The sequence below is a fragment of the Meleagris gallopavo genome, chromosome 3, assembly GCF_000146605.3.
Source record: "Meleagris gallopavo isolate NT-WF06-2002-E0010 breed Aviagen turkey brand Nicholas breeding stock chromosome 3, Turkey_5.1, whole genome shotgun sequence".
NCBI classification, from domain to species: domain Eukaryota; kingdom Metazoa; phylum Chordata; class Aves; order Galliformes; family Phasianidae; genus Meleagris; species Meleagris gallopavo.
The window spans coordinates 50,668,310-50,684,979 of NC_015013.2; the positions used below are offsets into that span (position 1 = coordinate 50,668,310).

At 34.8% G+C, this 16,670-nt stretch overlaps 1 long non-coding RNA gene across 2 annotated transcripts; it reads left to right on the forward strand.

The window, feature by feature from the left end:
- The first annotated feature begins 1,991 nt into the window (after positions 1 to 1,991).
- On the forward strand, positions 1,992 to 5,409 carry LOC104910304. 2 transcript variants are annotated; one of them, XR_792951.3, is made up of 3 exons: positions 1,992 to 2,084; positions 2,788 to 2,929; positions 4,438 to 5,409. It is a non-coding gene; the product is annotated as an uncharacterized LOC104910304 (long non-coding RNA). The 2 variants fall into 2 exon arrangements; XR_002113721.2 differs by lacking the exon at positions 4,438 to 5,409 and adding an exon at positions 4,331 to 4,431.
- Positions 5,410 to 16,670: the final 11,261 nt, after the last annotated feature.

A 16,670-nucleotide genomic window follows, 5' to 3' on the forward strand; every position in this document is an offset into this window, starting at 1 on the left:
ATCTTACTGTCTTTTTAAATTTTTTTATATATGTTTTGCCATAAGATCTTCTTTTTTGCTTTTAACTAGTTTGTCATCTAAGAGTGACACTTTATTGATACAACACTACTGTTGCCAGATATTTTTCCTTTTTATTTTTTTATTTTTTTAGCTTTTTTTTTTAACTGTTTTAAGTATTTTTGGAAGGGGATAAGAAGAATGAAATGCCTATGATTATTAAAGTGATCAGTGCTTTAGGGACACAATTTACAAAAAAAAAATGTCTCTAAAAATAAGATTAGAGAGTCAGTGTGTAGTGCCATGGAAAGAGTCCCTCCTCTGGTAAACTAGAGGTATATTAGATATCTGTATCTCATTATTGTATCCTTTACAGTAAACAAGGAAACTGAAAGTTACATGCATGATCATGAGTTTGAAACACAGGAGATTCTCTGCACTTCTGTTGAGAAGTAGTTTTTAGCTTAGGTGATCAGATAGAGAATATATTAATGACATCTCTAGTCACAATGTCAAAGATAGCATTGAAGATTTAAAGATATTTAAAAAGTGCAGGCTTTTCTATGGTATGAATCACTTAATGTCTTATTATTCTGCAAAAAAGGTAAGAAACAGATGTAACATTTAATTTTAATCACATCTTTGTTGCAAAAAATTAAGTAATTGATTTTGAATAGTGCTTGTAAAACTAATGAATGTCTGGAGTCACCTGCAAACCAAGGTGATAAAAGCCTAGTAATATTAATATCCATGGAGTAAGATTTTATCCTTAAAAGAAAAAAAAATGGAAAATCTAAGATAGGGGAGAAATGTTAAATATATACTGCTGTAAGAGGTGGAAAGCGAAGGGGAAAAGCATAAGGAGATATTCCAAAAACATAATTATAGCAGTGCAGAAATTTTCCTCTTAAAGGCATTTGATGCTGCTTTTAGTTGAATAATATGATGTATCTTGAAACTGATAAAGCACTGCAGTGATAGGCTTAGTCATGGTCACTTATTAGCCTTTCATTTCTGAGTCCTGTGAATTTTTCTGTCTTTTTGAAGTGTCATTAATGGCCGTCAGTTTTTGCACACTCAGATATCAGAGAATAGCAATCCAAATAACAGAAAGTATGTTCCTTTCTCAAGATTACACTTGATTTTTCCCCTCTTGCAGAGGGTCTGGTATTTAATTTCATAAAGAATGGATAAATGCTGTAGTAGGCAAGCTGTATACACCTTGGCTGCTGAGCTTGCACAATTCAGAAAGGTTTAAATCAAAAGGCAGCAGAGCAGCAAGAATGGGTGTTTAAAATAATGAGAAAAGAAGAGAAATAATGAACATATATTTCTTATATTTTGTCAAGTTTATTGTTTTGATATAAAAATATTGAAGGATATTAATAAAGTCTAATCCAACATATTACATTTCCCATTTTATAAAGTTATTTACATATGTCTACAAAATGGAAGTCAATCAGAAGACGTCAATATGTTTACAGTAGAAGAAAAAATGGTGATGTTACAGAACATTAAAATATGTTCTCCAAAATACAAATTGAATAAATGTGCAAATCTGTCTCATTGTATTTATTCAAAATACAGAAATTCCAGTGTATTAACAAAGCAGTATGGGATAAAGCAATAACCTCTCATGTGACTGAAAAAGGAGAAAATAATAGTCTAATCTAGAGACACTATAAGAGATACAAAAATATTTCATGAGGACAAAGAGAGATTAAAAAACAGTCTCTGAACCTGTAATTTCAGGTTGAACAGGAAAACGTTTAAACATGATGTTTGGTTCAGCATTATACATCTAGTGCCTGCAGATTTAATATTTAAATTAATTAAGGTCTGTAGGGAACTGTTTGGTCACAGCTTGAACTGATGATTGAGCACCTGGTGAAAGGGTGTGCCTAGCCCAGGGAGCACAGACAAATTGTTTACATCTGTGCTGCCTATGTGACCAGAAGAGGTGGACACAGGGTGGAGCTATGCTAGGCTCATATAAGGGCTAGCTACTGAAAGGTGAGTGTTTCTTGGACCTAGCTGGCTTCCTGGGCTGGTTTGCTGTATATCTAGAGATCTCCTTCACTAGTTGTGTGAGTTTGCCTCTTCTTTCTGCTTGTAATTATTAGCCTATCTGTGAATATTTGGTATTGTCAAGAACCTGTCAGAAGTGTTTTTGCTTCTCTGGGAGCAGAACAAGGCTAAAGTAACTGTTATTTCAGTTTTGAATTCTTAAAGGATTTTCTAGATAATAAGAAGAAATTGGAGGAAAGCAATAATTGTTTATGCTTTTGTCTTCTACTGTGCTTTAGCTGCAGTAATGCAAATGTGGATAGGTAATTTGTGTTCTGAATGATATAGGTAAACACTGCATTCTAGAATTTCAAGAGAGTATTGTATCTATTTCCTCCCACTATATCTGTAGGGGAAAAAAGAGTGAGCAGGTCATTAGAGTACTCCATCAGGTTGGTCTGTGTGTTAGTAGCAATATGTCAGTATGTTTCTTGATGAAGTATTATCTATGTGCCTGGCAGGTAAAGCAAGGTTTTACTGTGTTCTTATTAGTAGAGACATGTAGAGCTGATATTTTAGATTAGCATGAGGTACTTTTTTTATAGAGTTGCAACTTAGTTGCAAGTATGTTGTGCTGCTTTTTAGTCTTAGAGTTCATTACATGATTCTTGTTGTGTGAACTAAAATTCCTTATTTTATTTTCAACTTCTGTATCAGCAAAGTTTAATTCTGCAGTACTGCAGTAGCTTCAGGCAAGTGACCCAAGCATGTCTTTTCTTACAGCATCAAGGTCAAGCAAGTTCTCTGGTCGCAGTGCTAGATCCTTTTGATGCTGTTACCAATCTGTAAAGCACCCCAAGTCTGCCACAGCCAAATGTGAAAACTCAGAAATGCCCCAACAAGTACTGTTGCCAGCTATGAGGAGGTGAGAGACCCCCTTCCTCATTCTTTTTCACACTCCCTCTTTTTTCCTACATCATTTCTCACTATTGATAACAAGGAGAGCAGAAATCAGAGGTGTAGATCAGTGTAGTCTATGAAGTGTTGGGTGTCTTAATTCATGCCAAGAGCAGGTTCTAAAAGATGTATACTGTGAAGCAGCTATGCCAGGCACTACTGAATTCATACTTCTGCAGATGCTTTGAATGCACATGAAATGAGTGTGAGGTTGCTTCTATTATGCCTACAAAACAAATAGAAGAAGCCAGATAATGTTTGTGTCACAAAACATTGGTTTTGTGACGCCTTTTTCCATTCAGCTTGAAGTACCTGCAAAGATGTGCTGGACTATTACTTCATAGTCCTAATTTAAAAATGTGGTATCATTTGAGACTTTAAAAGGGATAAAGTACTGCTAGGATAGTGTTAGGAAACTGCTCAGACAGCCTAGTATGGTTCTCTATTACTACTATTGCCTTCTGGGACAAGTTCTTGAAGAGAGCTATAGCATCATGCTGGAAGTTATGCCTGAGCTTTGATTTGAAGAAACACTGTTGAACTGCTATAATCAAAAGACTCATAACAAAAATGAAGTAGTTTGGATGACCTGGTATCCAATTCCCCAAATTGTACTACTTCCTTTATTCTTTATTTTGTCTTTTGTTTAGAGAGGTAGGGGTATCGAAGATCTTCCAGTTATTATTAAGAATGTAATTTTACTAACTGATTTTACTGTCCAGAAGTCTTGCTTACTTTTAACATGAAACACACAAAGAATCAAGACAGTGCTGAATTTCTGACTTAAAGTTTTAAGTTTAATCTGTGAAGTCTGAAGATGACAGCCTAGCTATGGTTTCAGTTGCTCCTGCAATAGATAGGTGTCCACGATCAGGACAGGCTACTCTGCAGGTTAGAGCTCCTTTATTGCAAGGCAGCACGGGGATTGGGTGGTGTCAGAACAAGTGGACTGAATTAGGCAAGGGATTGGTCCATATCACCTGAGATTGCAAGGAATGCCACAAAGCTGTGGGGAGTTGACCAGGAGCTAACTGTTGCTGGGGGATTGGCTAGGTGTTGGTTTGTTGGTTGGTGATGAGTATATGCTTTATACACACATGCAATCGCTTTTTGTTTTTTCTTTTCTTTTTCTATCTTAGTTAATAGTTCTTATCTCAATCCATAAGATCTATTTTATTTCCATTTCTTTCCCTCATTCCACTACGTTTGTGAGCAAATAGCTGCATCTTCCTTAGTTGCGCGTATGGTTAAATCATAGCATCTGATATTCTAATGGAAAGTTACTTCCTTCTCACACTTTTCTGCCACTCCAGCATGGCATCCCTCCCATGGGTGCACTCCTTCCCAGACTAATCTGGATCCAATGTAGCTCTTTCCCACAGACCAGTTACTTAAGAACTTTTCCAAGAAGTATTGCACAGCATGGTATGGATTCAGAAGTGGACTTCTTCAGTATGTGTTCTCTCTTGGCTGCAGATCCTGCAAAGTAGCCTGTGCCACTGTGGGTGAAGTTCTCTCCACAAGCAGTGGTTTCCTCCAGGAGTCCATTCCTGCATGGTCTCTCCAGTGGCTTAGCCTCTTTCAGGACAAATCCAGCACTGTGCTGTGGGATGCTCTGTGGTTGCATGTGGAGATCTGCTCTGCATGGTGTCCATAGTCTGCAGGGGGACAGCCTGCTCCATTATGTGTCTTTCTTGGATTGCAGAGAGCTTCCACAATGACCTTGGTGCATGCAGCGCTATTTCTTTTACACTGGTCTCCTTCCTTTCTCATAAATGCTAGAGGAAGGTTCAACTCCTGCTGCCATACCACTGACATACAGCTCTGATGTTGTGGGCCAACACAATAAAATAGGAGGCATTACTTTTGGAGCAGCCCTCCTTCTTTCTTAGGAGAGAGAAGGAAAAAAACGCCATCCTTTGTAATGTTAATTCAGCATACAAATCATTTTGTTAATGTGATTTGAAGTATAGGCTGATGTTGTTCCCCTAATTAGCTTAATTCACTTCTATTTTTGTACAATCTTAGTACTATAAAGTAATTTTATTCCTGTTGGTCTTGTTCTCATAACGTATTGCACTTGCATTTGCTACATTATGAATTGTTCCCATGGCTGTAAAAATAAGATATTTCATTCACTTTGACTCCTGTTTTTTATTAAACTTGAGATTGCTTATTTTTTATTGTTGAAGAAGTGCAAAACTTAACTGTGTTACAAAAATGCGATAATGTACTGTGTATGTTATTGGTTCATACCTATTTCATTTGTAGCCACTGTCAAATAACAATTGCATTATCCCTTTCAATTACAAGCAGTTTTTCTTAACCTTTGGGAATTAAGAGGGCTGTTCCAGAAGTAGTGCCTTCTATTTCATTATGTTGATGCACAATGTCAGAGGCAGATGTTGGTGGTTGAACCTTTCCACCAATGTTCTGTTACCTGCTGCTTAGGAGCTGGGCTTGTTCAGCCTGGAAAGAGAAAGCTGTGGGGTGTCCTCATTGCAGCCTTCCAGTACCTAAAGGAAGCCTACAAACAGGAGGGGAATCAACTCTTTGAAAGGGTAGATAACTGCAGGATAAGGGGAAATGGTTTTAAATTGAGGGAGGGAAGATTTAGGTTGGATGTCGGGGGAAGTTCTCTACAGAGAGAGTGGTGAGGTGCTGGAACAGGCTGCCCAGAGAGGTGGTGGATGCCCCATCTCTGGAGGTGTTCAAGGCCAGATTGAATGGGGCCCTGGGCAGCCTGGTCTACTATTACATGTGGAAGTTGGTGGCCCTGCACATAATGGGAAGTTGGAGATTCATGATCCTTGAGGTCACTTCCAACCCAGGCCATTCTGTGTTGCTGCCATGGGACAGGTGGCAGCAGAGGGGCAGTGTGACACAGTAGTATCTGACATGGAAGTGCATATGAAGCAAAGGTGTGCTATTGAATTTCTCCACGTGGGAAAATATTGGCTGCACTGACATTCATCAGCACTTGCTGAATAGTTATGGTTACCAAACAGTGGGTGTGAGCACGGTGAAGCAATGAGTGTTACACTTCAGCGGTGGTGATAGCAGTGTGAAAGACAAGCCATCTTCTGGATGGCTATGCGAGTTCTTATGAGCATAGAATGCACTTTTTCTTAGCTGGTAAAAATGTGTATCTAATGGTTATGACTATGCTGAAAAAGTGTTTTGTAGCTTAGAATTTTCTCTATGAAATAGTGTTATTTGTACTTCAATGGAGAAAAATGAGGCATTACTTTCAAAGCGAAATATTTTAACCATTCAATTGCAAATGTTACAGAAACACTTGCACTGGTTTTAATTTATTTTACTTGTAGAATAGCTGAGTTAGCAACTACAATAAAAGGAAACTGCTGTTTCTTTTTCTGTCTCAGTGTGGTGAAAATACTGTTTTCAGCTTTACTTAAACTATAAGACATTTCATTTTTCTCTTAAGTTGTTTTAGATATCTGATTCTTTTCACACCAGTATTGGCTGAAATATTGTTGTTCACACCAGTTGAAAAGGAGGGGAAGGCAACTTTGCATACAATTTTAGTTAAACTATCTCTTACAAATATTTTTCAGAAACCGTATATATGACAGCTTATAGTCAGTATCACTGTTTAGTGCGCTGTGATCACAGGTTTAAATTAATGCAAACGCGTAAATGCAGTTTCTTAGGAATCAACTTCAATAAAAGTTAATCCTGATATTTGTTGCACAATTACAACAAAAGAGTAAATAAACTAAAATAGATAATCTTCAAATGATTTGACCAAATACTATGTTTCATAATATCTAATGTTCTGTTAGCAAAAAGATTGCATGGTCTGCAACAAAGATGTAATTAGAAATTCAGTGAGCTTAATGATGCTTTTTCTATGTAGACGTTCTACATTCTGCTACTACAGTTTTAAAAGGGTGCATAGATTTCTCAACTTTAATTACTGACTAACTTATATTAAGAATTATGGTTTTTCTTAGAAGTTAAACATTATATATCTATCCTGAGTGTTATAAAAGAAACTTTGCCTTTCTCGTTTCTGTTTTCAGATTTTATATGTAGTGTGTATATATTATCCTGAAGTTTCAGCTGGACCATCATACCAGACACTGAAGAAAATGAATTCTTCTCCTGTTGACACCAGGATAATATATATGTGTTAGGGCATATATATTTTATGTGATGTGTACTAGTACAAATACAACATTTCTGAACTTTCTTAGCAAAATCTATGTTTCATAATCAAATGTCAATACATCTACCATAGAAGAGCTTAATGGACACATCCTGTAATCAGACTCTGTATCTTGGGGTATAGAGCTGTTGACTACAAAACGCTGGCTGAGACCTTCGAGCCTATTCTTTATCCATCAATTAGTCCAACCTTCAAATCCGTATCTCTCCTATTTAAAGATGAGAGTGTGGTGCAGGACGATGTCAAAAGCCTTTTGCAAGTCTAGGTAGATGACATCAGTTGCCGTTTCATCAGGTTAGTTAATCATTATCTCCATTTGAGGTCATGTTGGCTGTCTCATGTGACATCTTTGTCTTGCATATCGTAACATATGTTCCAGGAGGATCTGTTGTATGATTTACCCAGACACAGAGACGAGGCTTACCAGACTGTAGTTCCCAGGTTTTCTTTTCCCTGTTCTTAAAAGTGGGAATGATATTTCCTTTTTTTTCTAGACCAGAGACTGATGGCTCTCACTTCTCAAATATAGTGGAGAATAGATTAGCAATAACATTAGATTGTCTTAAGAAAATTAAGTTCTGTTTTGGGTACATAAGTTCCAGGAGTCACTATTGCTTGTGAGGACGGCATTAGTATAATTTGATTTAAAATATTTGGATAGTAGTTTCAAATTTTGCTGGGAAAAGCAGAGAAGGAAAGAATGTGAGCGCTATATTTTTTTTTTACTTCTCTGAGAAAGGTACAGCACTAATGGTGTGAAATGAGTGAGAAAGGAGCTCATGGACAATGTTATTGGTGGACCACAGTCTACATTTTCATCTATGAATCAAGTAAAAGACAGCATTAGGACCTTTATCTAGTTGTCTCAGGTAGGTAAGGCCTTTAGGAGATACTTTGTTCCTTTTTCAGTAAACTATCTCATGAAGATAACTTGAATAAGCACTATCTCAAAGGATCCATTCATCTCGAGGCATTTCATAAACTTTATGAAGAGGGAATATTTCATGCTTTTTCACAGATTCTTTGTTTGTCTTGCTCAAGGTAGTTTACAAATTAGCTATCCAGGTAAGTTAAATAGGATGAAATGCACGTCTAGTAAAGCCTAATAGCACTCCTGTGGCCATTCATTCTCTCATCTGAAATGCACATATTGGTTGTATTCCTTTGTTAGCAATGAAAGGTTGCTTATGGTTCTCTAATGCTATAGAAAATTGTGTTTGAAGTGGAAAGATCTTTGTTCTTCTTAAAGTTCCTGTCATGTATACATGCGTCGATTTTTATTCTAAAGGATTGTATAATCTAGAATTTATTCTGTCCATTTTGTGGAAATGAGGGGTATTTTATTCAGATAGTATGCAGACATATATACTACAGCTGCATGTATTAAAAGGCTCACCTATAGTACACACAAGGATGTAAACAAAGTTGATTTTCTAAGGAATTCTGTTAGAAATTCACTCTTCTGTATTCTGAATTTAATAGCTAGACACTTTCTCATTTCCTTGTTTTTTTATTCTTAAGGTTGTTTATAATGTACATAATTTAAAGAACTCTGAAAAATCTTTTCCAGTTTCAGTGTCTCCTATTGGAGATAGATAAATACCTAACTTCTATGTTGGAAACTTAATAGAGCATAGCAAGTGAAGGGAAAATGAAGGGAGGGTGGGGGGGAAGAAGAAAATAAAAGAATGAGTCACGAGGGACTGTGTAACTGAAAAGTTAATGATGGAATTATAGACTTTTAAAAACCTATGTGACACCATGCCGGAGAGCACATTGTGTTCACAAAATGAAAAGAGGAAAATTGATCTCAAGTCTAAGTGCAGTGTGACTGAAGATATAGTTATGTAACGAACAAAATGTCATAGTAACTTCTAGCTCCAACTGAATATTGACAAATTAGTCAGTTTTCTGGCACTGTTACGAATATTACTTAATTCCGGTAACCCTGATATGATTTAATCTGACTTTGAATTCATTGCAAATGATTTTCAAGCAACTGTGAACATATCCTATTTTAAAAAGCAGAAATAGCAGAAATGATTTGACAAGAAATGGGGAATTTTCCTTTGTTTTGTTTTGAGGTAGGAAGAGAGATTAATAATAGGAACAGCTGTTATTTTTAAGGATTTTGAGATCTCTGAAACTTAAATCTAAGAGTTTTAAGTCTTGTATCTTTACAAAACTCACAGATAATATTTTTATATTACAATAATGAGTCTAAATACACAATTGCATCCCTAATCTAATGTGTCCATTTTTATTTTAAGTAGCATTGGACTTCTGTGTGCTATCTAGTGTCAGTATGTGAAAAGAGTGGAAAGCAGTAAATAAATCATGTATAGTTTATGTGCATTTCTTTTTTTTTTTTTTTTTTGCTTGGTCCCAGCTTCTGTAGACTTTAAAGGGGTCAAATTAGGTTAAATACTGGCAGTGAGAAGCGAGAGAATTATAATTTACTCTCTAATGATTTTGTCTTACTGGAGAATCTTATTAATTTTTTTACGTAAAAAATATTGAACTATTTTCATGGTGGAAAAAAACCATCACCTTGTACAGTTTAAATGGACATCATTTTGTGGTTCAAATTAATACCCAGAATACCAGAAGAGAATATTACATTTTGGAGAGTATGTGCTTGCTGAGCAGTGACTGACTAATGAAAATAGTGGTAATTGCATAAACAATAGGTATTTTACTGGATCCATTTCATCTGACATAATGTACTGTAATAAGGACTAAACTGTAGTGAAATATTTTTAAAATTGCAGTCTGTAATATGATACTTCTGGTTCATTTTGTCATGATGAGCAGTCAGCAATTCCTATATTATATTATATCCTATTCCATATTCCTGATTTAAGAAAAAAGTCATAATTTCTATAAAATCTACTGATTTTGATGCTAGTATCATTTCAATGTTTCTTTTTTCCCTATACTTTTTTTCCCTATACTGGATATGAAGTTTCTGAACATGAAGATGCTCTCAAAACACTCAGTATTGGTCTTTTTATGAACAGAACTGTAACATCAAAATTAATATTAGTTCAGCACATTGGCCTGTGCATGCTACAGTGGTGGTTGTGTTTCATGGCTATTTAATCTGCTCATTACTGTCTGGCTTTGAATTCTGAATATTTTCACTTCGACAGGTATTCCTGAATTTGAAAATAACAAATATTAAGAAATTTCAGGGAAAGCCACAGTTATTTTATTATTGTGATACCTTTTAATGAAATTTTTTCTCTCTTACTTCTCTGAATGGCAACTAAAAGCAATTATCTACTGATTATTACAGTAGTAGCTGATACATCTGTAGCTGCAAGGATGTCAGTGTTTCCATTATAATCCCTGTTATTCTAGTCCTAAAAATCTGCAACTTAGTGAAATTGGCACAAAAGTTAGAAGATCAGAAACAACTTGTCTGAAAGTAAATCTTGGCTTCCAGGCACTTGCAGGTTATTTAACTGAAAAAGAGAAATAATTTGAAATTTAAATATATATTGTGCAGACTTTGCAGCTTGGAAGGACTTTGCTGAAAATAATGACATTTACCTTACACTCTAGACTCCCTGCATTACTTAAAACATAATTACATGATTTTCTTTAGAATATTTTCATCAGAAAACTATAAATATTGCACAGGAGTTCTAGTAATAATCTGGATGATGTCAAGGGAGTTTATATTTTAACTTCCAGTGTAGTAACTGCCTCTTCTGATTGCTACTGATAATGATGCAAGTTCTTTATTGCATCCAGCCAACTCTCATCTGGAGAAGAATACAGTTGTTCTTTCCAGAAGAATGAGCTTCTGAATTTAGATACTGCTTCTGGCTTTTGATATCTCATGTTCGACATTAGGAAACGCACCTTCTCTGAAAGGCTGATATGGTATGGGGATGTGCTGCTCAGGGAAGCGGAGTCATCATCTCCAGAGATGTTCAAGAAATGTAGCACTTAGCAGCATGGTTTAGTTGGCATGGTGGTGATGGGTTAACATTTGGATGGTACCAAGTGTCATATCTGTATCCAGTTGCACTAAAGTGATTATATTTCTAATTTCTGAGAAGCCATGTTAAGGCTATTATGCTTTGTAGTTACGATATTATAGTACTTAATTATGCTCTAAGTGGAGGAAAGCTGACAATGCTGTTTTTTTCATGCCAAGGGGCATGGTTAATGTATTTTGTTTTATTTGTGTTGTTTAAAATAATGAAGACATAAACAGGCAGGTCTTAATCACATCTGTCTGAAATCATGGGAAATTTCTGAGACAAAAATAGTTTTTTCATTATTTGAAAATTTGTCACTCTTCTTAACATGTGAACTTTCTGTCTAAATAGATTAAGTAAGCAACAGTTTGTGTGAATAGTTTATCTGAAATGAAAATTAAGTGAAAAACAGGGAGAAATAAAATTTGGCTGTAATGACACAGAACAGTCCAGTCTTCATGAAAAATACCTGGATATTGAGGTAAGTATTCAGTCTTTTCTCATGAATCCTTTACTAAGGTTTGTGAGTTTTTTTTTTTCCTTCTTGTCGTCATTAAGGCTGAACAATTCTGTATTGTATGCAGATCTGTATACATGAGATGTAGAATGGATTTTTTATTTTTTTTTCCAGAAGAATCACAGAATGGCCCGGGTTGGAAGGGACCCCAAGGATCATGAATCTCCAACCCCTCCCACCACAGGCAGGGCCACCAACCTCCCCATTTAATACTAAACCAGGCTTCCCAGAACCCCATCCAATCTGGCCTTGAGCACCTCCAGGGACAGGGCATCCACAACCTGTCTGGGCAGCCTGTTCCAGCAACTCACCACTCTCTCTGTAAAGAATCTTTTATGTTAGGACCAAAAAGTGCATATTTAACATGGACAGGTAAATAGTCAGGGATTTGTATATTGTTTTTTGGTTGCATTAAACAGGCATAGAATAAAAATAGTGTGACAGATTGTTTAAAAATAAAAGAGCAAAGCAAAATCTCATTTTTGTATTTCTAGAGATGTATTCCTTCTGCCTACAATCAATTTCAACACTTTTTTTTTTTTTGAACAACTGAACAATCCTAGTGATCTTACTTGTATTGTCTGTAGCATGTTAAGTCTTGCTGTAGCAAGCAAGAGAGCAATGCTGGGATGTTGTATTTCATGTACTGTTGATTGGTAGATATGGTCACTCAGCTCCCTACAGTTGTAACAAGTACTCCACAAAACAGCTGTCTTGTGTATACAAATTGACCATACCACATTGTTTTGATTACTGGGTTTGGCAGAAGTTGTAGTGCTTTTTCTGCAAGTACATAGGAATGTATATTTGGAAGATTAATTTTAACTTTTTTGCTTCTCTGTTTTTGGAGGAAAAAAAAAAGCTTAAGAGGTAACAGGAATTTTTATTATGGTAGAAATGTTTTACAGAATAGTATTATGTTATTCCTTATGATCTCGGTCAACTTACTGTGGCTTCACTTGTGGCATCTTATTTGCGATCTGTCGTGAAGTTTGCAATATGTTTGTCTTTTGGCTCCTTCATGGACTCTGTGATCAAGTGAAATAACTTGATAATTCTGCAATTCAGAAAGCAGCACTGAAACACATCAAGAGGATACATGATCAATACATATGATTAATCTACTGATTGATCATTTAGTACAGAAGTATACTTATTTTCAGAACTTTCAGTACAGTTTTGCTGTCCTAATACTGTATAATAATTACTAGTTGTTTCCAAAGTATGAGAGACTTAGTTATGTTTTTGCTAATACCATTGTGGGACAAGTTTTGAAGATAAAAATTGGATCTAGAGCTGAGATGTCTGTCATAGTCAGAATTTAAAGTTATGCTATTCTTAAGAATACTTTTATTCTTATGATTACTGTTATACTGTGTATATATAACAACTTGGTCAAATGAAGAGCAAAACCAGTTTTTTCTCTCCTAATACTGATCTATCAAATACTTCATTTTGCATTTTTATAAGACAAGTAAAAGCTTTGTAACTATTACAGAAAGGAAAAATATTTTAAGTTACAAATAAACTAATTATAAATTGTCAAATCCAAATGTAATCCAAAGGCAATCATCCTTTAGTACAGGAGCAAACCACTTCACAGTTCCTCTCTAGAGATGAGCAAATTATGCGCTGAAAAAAATTTTTAAAAATGTAAGGGGGGAGAAGGTAATTTTGCAGTTATCCAAATATTGCTAATTAAATTTAGAAGATAAATAGTTTCTAGGACTTTATAAAATAACAACTGCCAATAGATGTAGATGATTGAATATTGGAAGCAAGTACTTGAATGGCGAAACTTCATCAAAATATTTTGATGCAGATTTTGAGATAAGATTGAACTTAATCATCTGGGAAAAACAAATATGAAATTATTGAATTACAAGACAAAAAAGATGAAATAATTCTGACTGGGGTGCTTATTTTCTCCAGTTCATGCAGCAGGAGAATATACAATATTTGTTTTTTAAAAAAGCTGTCATACTGAATATGCAATTAATTTCAATATTCCTTTCCAAACTTAATTTTAAGGCCAAAATATATTAAACGTAACATGAATAAAACCAAACTGTGTGCTATTAAAATGTAAAAAAAAAAAACAAAAACAAACAAACTTCAAGCAACTTTGTAGAGTCATAACAGATATTTGTATATTAAGGATTTTCTTTTAGAATCCTTGCAGACACCTTCACCATGAAGAGTGGAATAGATGTAACTTTGTTCTTTTGGTGATTGTCTGTGCAAGTACTCTTAGATGAAACAAAACTATATAAGTAAAAACTACCCTTTTTAATTTTAATAACAATATTCCATGTTACTGTGTTCTGCAACTATTTAAGTGGTAAAGCTGGTCTTGCAGGACTCCATAATTGTCAGGGAATATTTTCTTTTGACACTGAATCAAAACCTGTTACTACAGAAGAGGAAAAGCACAGATTTGCTGGATCTCATCAGTGAATGAAAACATCTGTTTGATTGTTTTTTCCTGTTCTTGATGTACTTGTATGAGCTTCCTCCCATGTGGACTACCTGATATTTAAGAATGTGTGGACAAATGCTAAATCTGTTTTTTCAGCTGATACAAACTTTTTATAAGGATGTGAGGGTTGTATGGGTCTTTTCTTTTTCAGTTTTCTTGTTTCTTTTAAGCCCCTAGAAATATGTTCAAGTACAGCTGAAATTTCTAGGTTTTAACTCCATAACTACAGGACTTAGCATGATACAAGTTTGGAGCTCAGCAGATAAAGTTAGAGGGTTGCTACTCGCTTTTAAAGAAGTCCAGTGATGATGATAAAAGACAACAGTGCAGGTGGTGTAGTAAAGTGAGCATTACAGACGTAAGAATAAAGCTATTCATTTAGCATGTTCAACTGATAAAAATGTGCACTTTATCATACATTTCCAGAAACACATACAATTCTAAACCTATTGTAATAGGTTTAGAATTGAAATACTGAAGACAACCTATTTGGACATAGCTTTGGTCTACTTCATTATTTTCATTTCTTTTCCAGAGATTGAGCACTATTTTTTAAGCTCTCGTATTATTTTAAATGAAAATATAACATTGTTTGGTGATATTCTTGCTCATGTTATTTCTTATTTATTTTTTTACAGACTTAGAAACTTGGCACAGAAAATGTTCACAAACAGTGCAAATTATAGTTTAGAAAATAACATAAAATGAGATTATCAGATTATCATGGTTTTATGATTTTTAGTTATCGGTATTCTACATCATAATATCATGTAGTGCACTAGGATTAAGTGTTGATGCTCCAGTTCTGGGTACCTGTCCCAGAAGAGGGGGAGGACTACATTCTCCAGAAGACCGTTCACTGTGCTGTTATCATTTCTGCTCATGGGAACAGATTTAAGGCCATGGTAGGTCATCTGATATCCCTTCTTTGTAAGGCTCTCCTCTCTGCTGCTCAACTGGACTGTGTATCTCACCTCAGTGCTATGGTCCCTCTGCCCTGCTAGTCATGGAACTGGGCCAAACCAGCCCATAAACCGTTGACACAGATTTTTCTTTACAGAAATGTTTACTAATACTCTATTTTTACAGTCCTTAAAGTAGGAAACGCAGAATGAAAAAGTCAAAGCTGTCCCATGTTAAAATACTGCTTTAAAGTCAATTTTAAAATATAATTTCAGTTTAATGACATAAATAGAACAGATGTATTACTTGCATCTTGAATTTCTATTGGTATTGTAGATTATCTGATCATAATGTGTAATGGTTATATTTTTACATTCATTTCAAGTATTGCAGAACTTGTGTAATTTTGTTCACTATTCAGGCTGTTATAAGCAAAAATAAGTTTCAGGCTCCTTCACTGATCAACCCACTAGGAACATACAAAAAATGTTGCTGTGCAATATGAGATATACATAAGAAAAAGATACCTAAAAAATACCCAAACAGAACATAACATAATAAAAACTTGATGAATTATATGCTATAAATACTAAAAATGAATTGTTTTATGAAAAGCTTGTAAATGAGCTCTTTTTTTTGCTTAAAATTTTGTGAATAGTTGTGCATAAAGACTTTTTTTTTTACACTGAATTTGAATTTTTCTTTTAGTCCAGATCATGTTGTATTTGCTCAATATGAATGTTTTATCTGACTCAGTTTCACAAAACTATTAAAATTATCTTTTAAGACTAAGGGAGATATTGTAATAACTACATGTTATCTGTGTCTTCTGTTAGTTATGATAAGTAATACCACCTTTGATTATATGGCAGATGCAGAACATAATCGTAGGGTTTTTAAGCTAAACAAAATGTTCTTAGTAAACATTTCAGAACTTTTTGTTCATTGGTATCAGTCATAAGAATGAGGTGTGGCTTATAAAAGCATGTTTTATTTCCAGTGAATTGATTAAGTTGTATATTTTATCAAGTACCACAGTGACCTTCTCCGGGGGGGGGAAAAAAAAAAGGGAAGCAATTTAGCAATGAAAACTAAACTGAATCTTAAAAATAAGGTAAAGTAGCAGCTTTAGAACTTTTCTAGTGATTATACTAAGCTGGACGATGGGAAAACAAGTAATCACAGGCTTCTTCTAGCACAGACAAAACATTTTGGAAGCAGATTTGAAAACAGAATAGCCTTTTCATACATCTAAGGCAATTTACAAAGTAGCTATAAACCATTACTCCTTTCATACACAATTGATTCTTGGACCTCATTTAACACTTTGTTTCATACCTAAACTAGAAATTCCATCACATGTCAGCTTTAAGAGCTCTTTCTGCTATCCCTTCCTCAGATATATTCTCATTTTCAGTTGAAATATCAGAGCCTATTCTGCATTCAACTTCTGAACAAAGCTAAATACAAGTTTTATCTATTGCTCCCATTTGTTCTAGATGAAGCTTAAGATATCTAAAGTGCATATTCATACCTAAATTTAAGAGGATGATCAGAAAGTCAGTTTGAATTATGATCTATAATCTTTTTAGATGTAGTATACTTGATAAAATATCCTGATCAAAA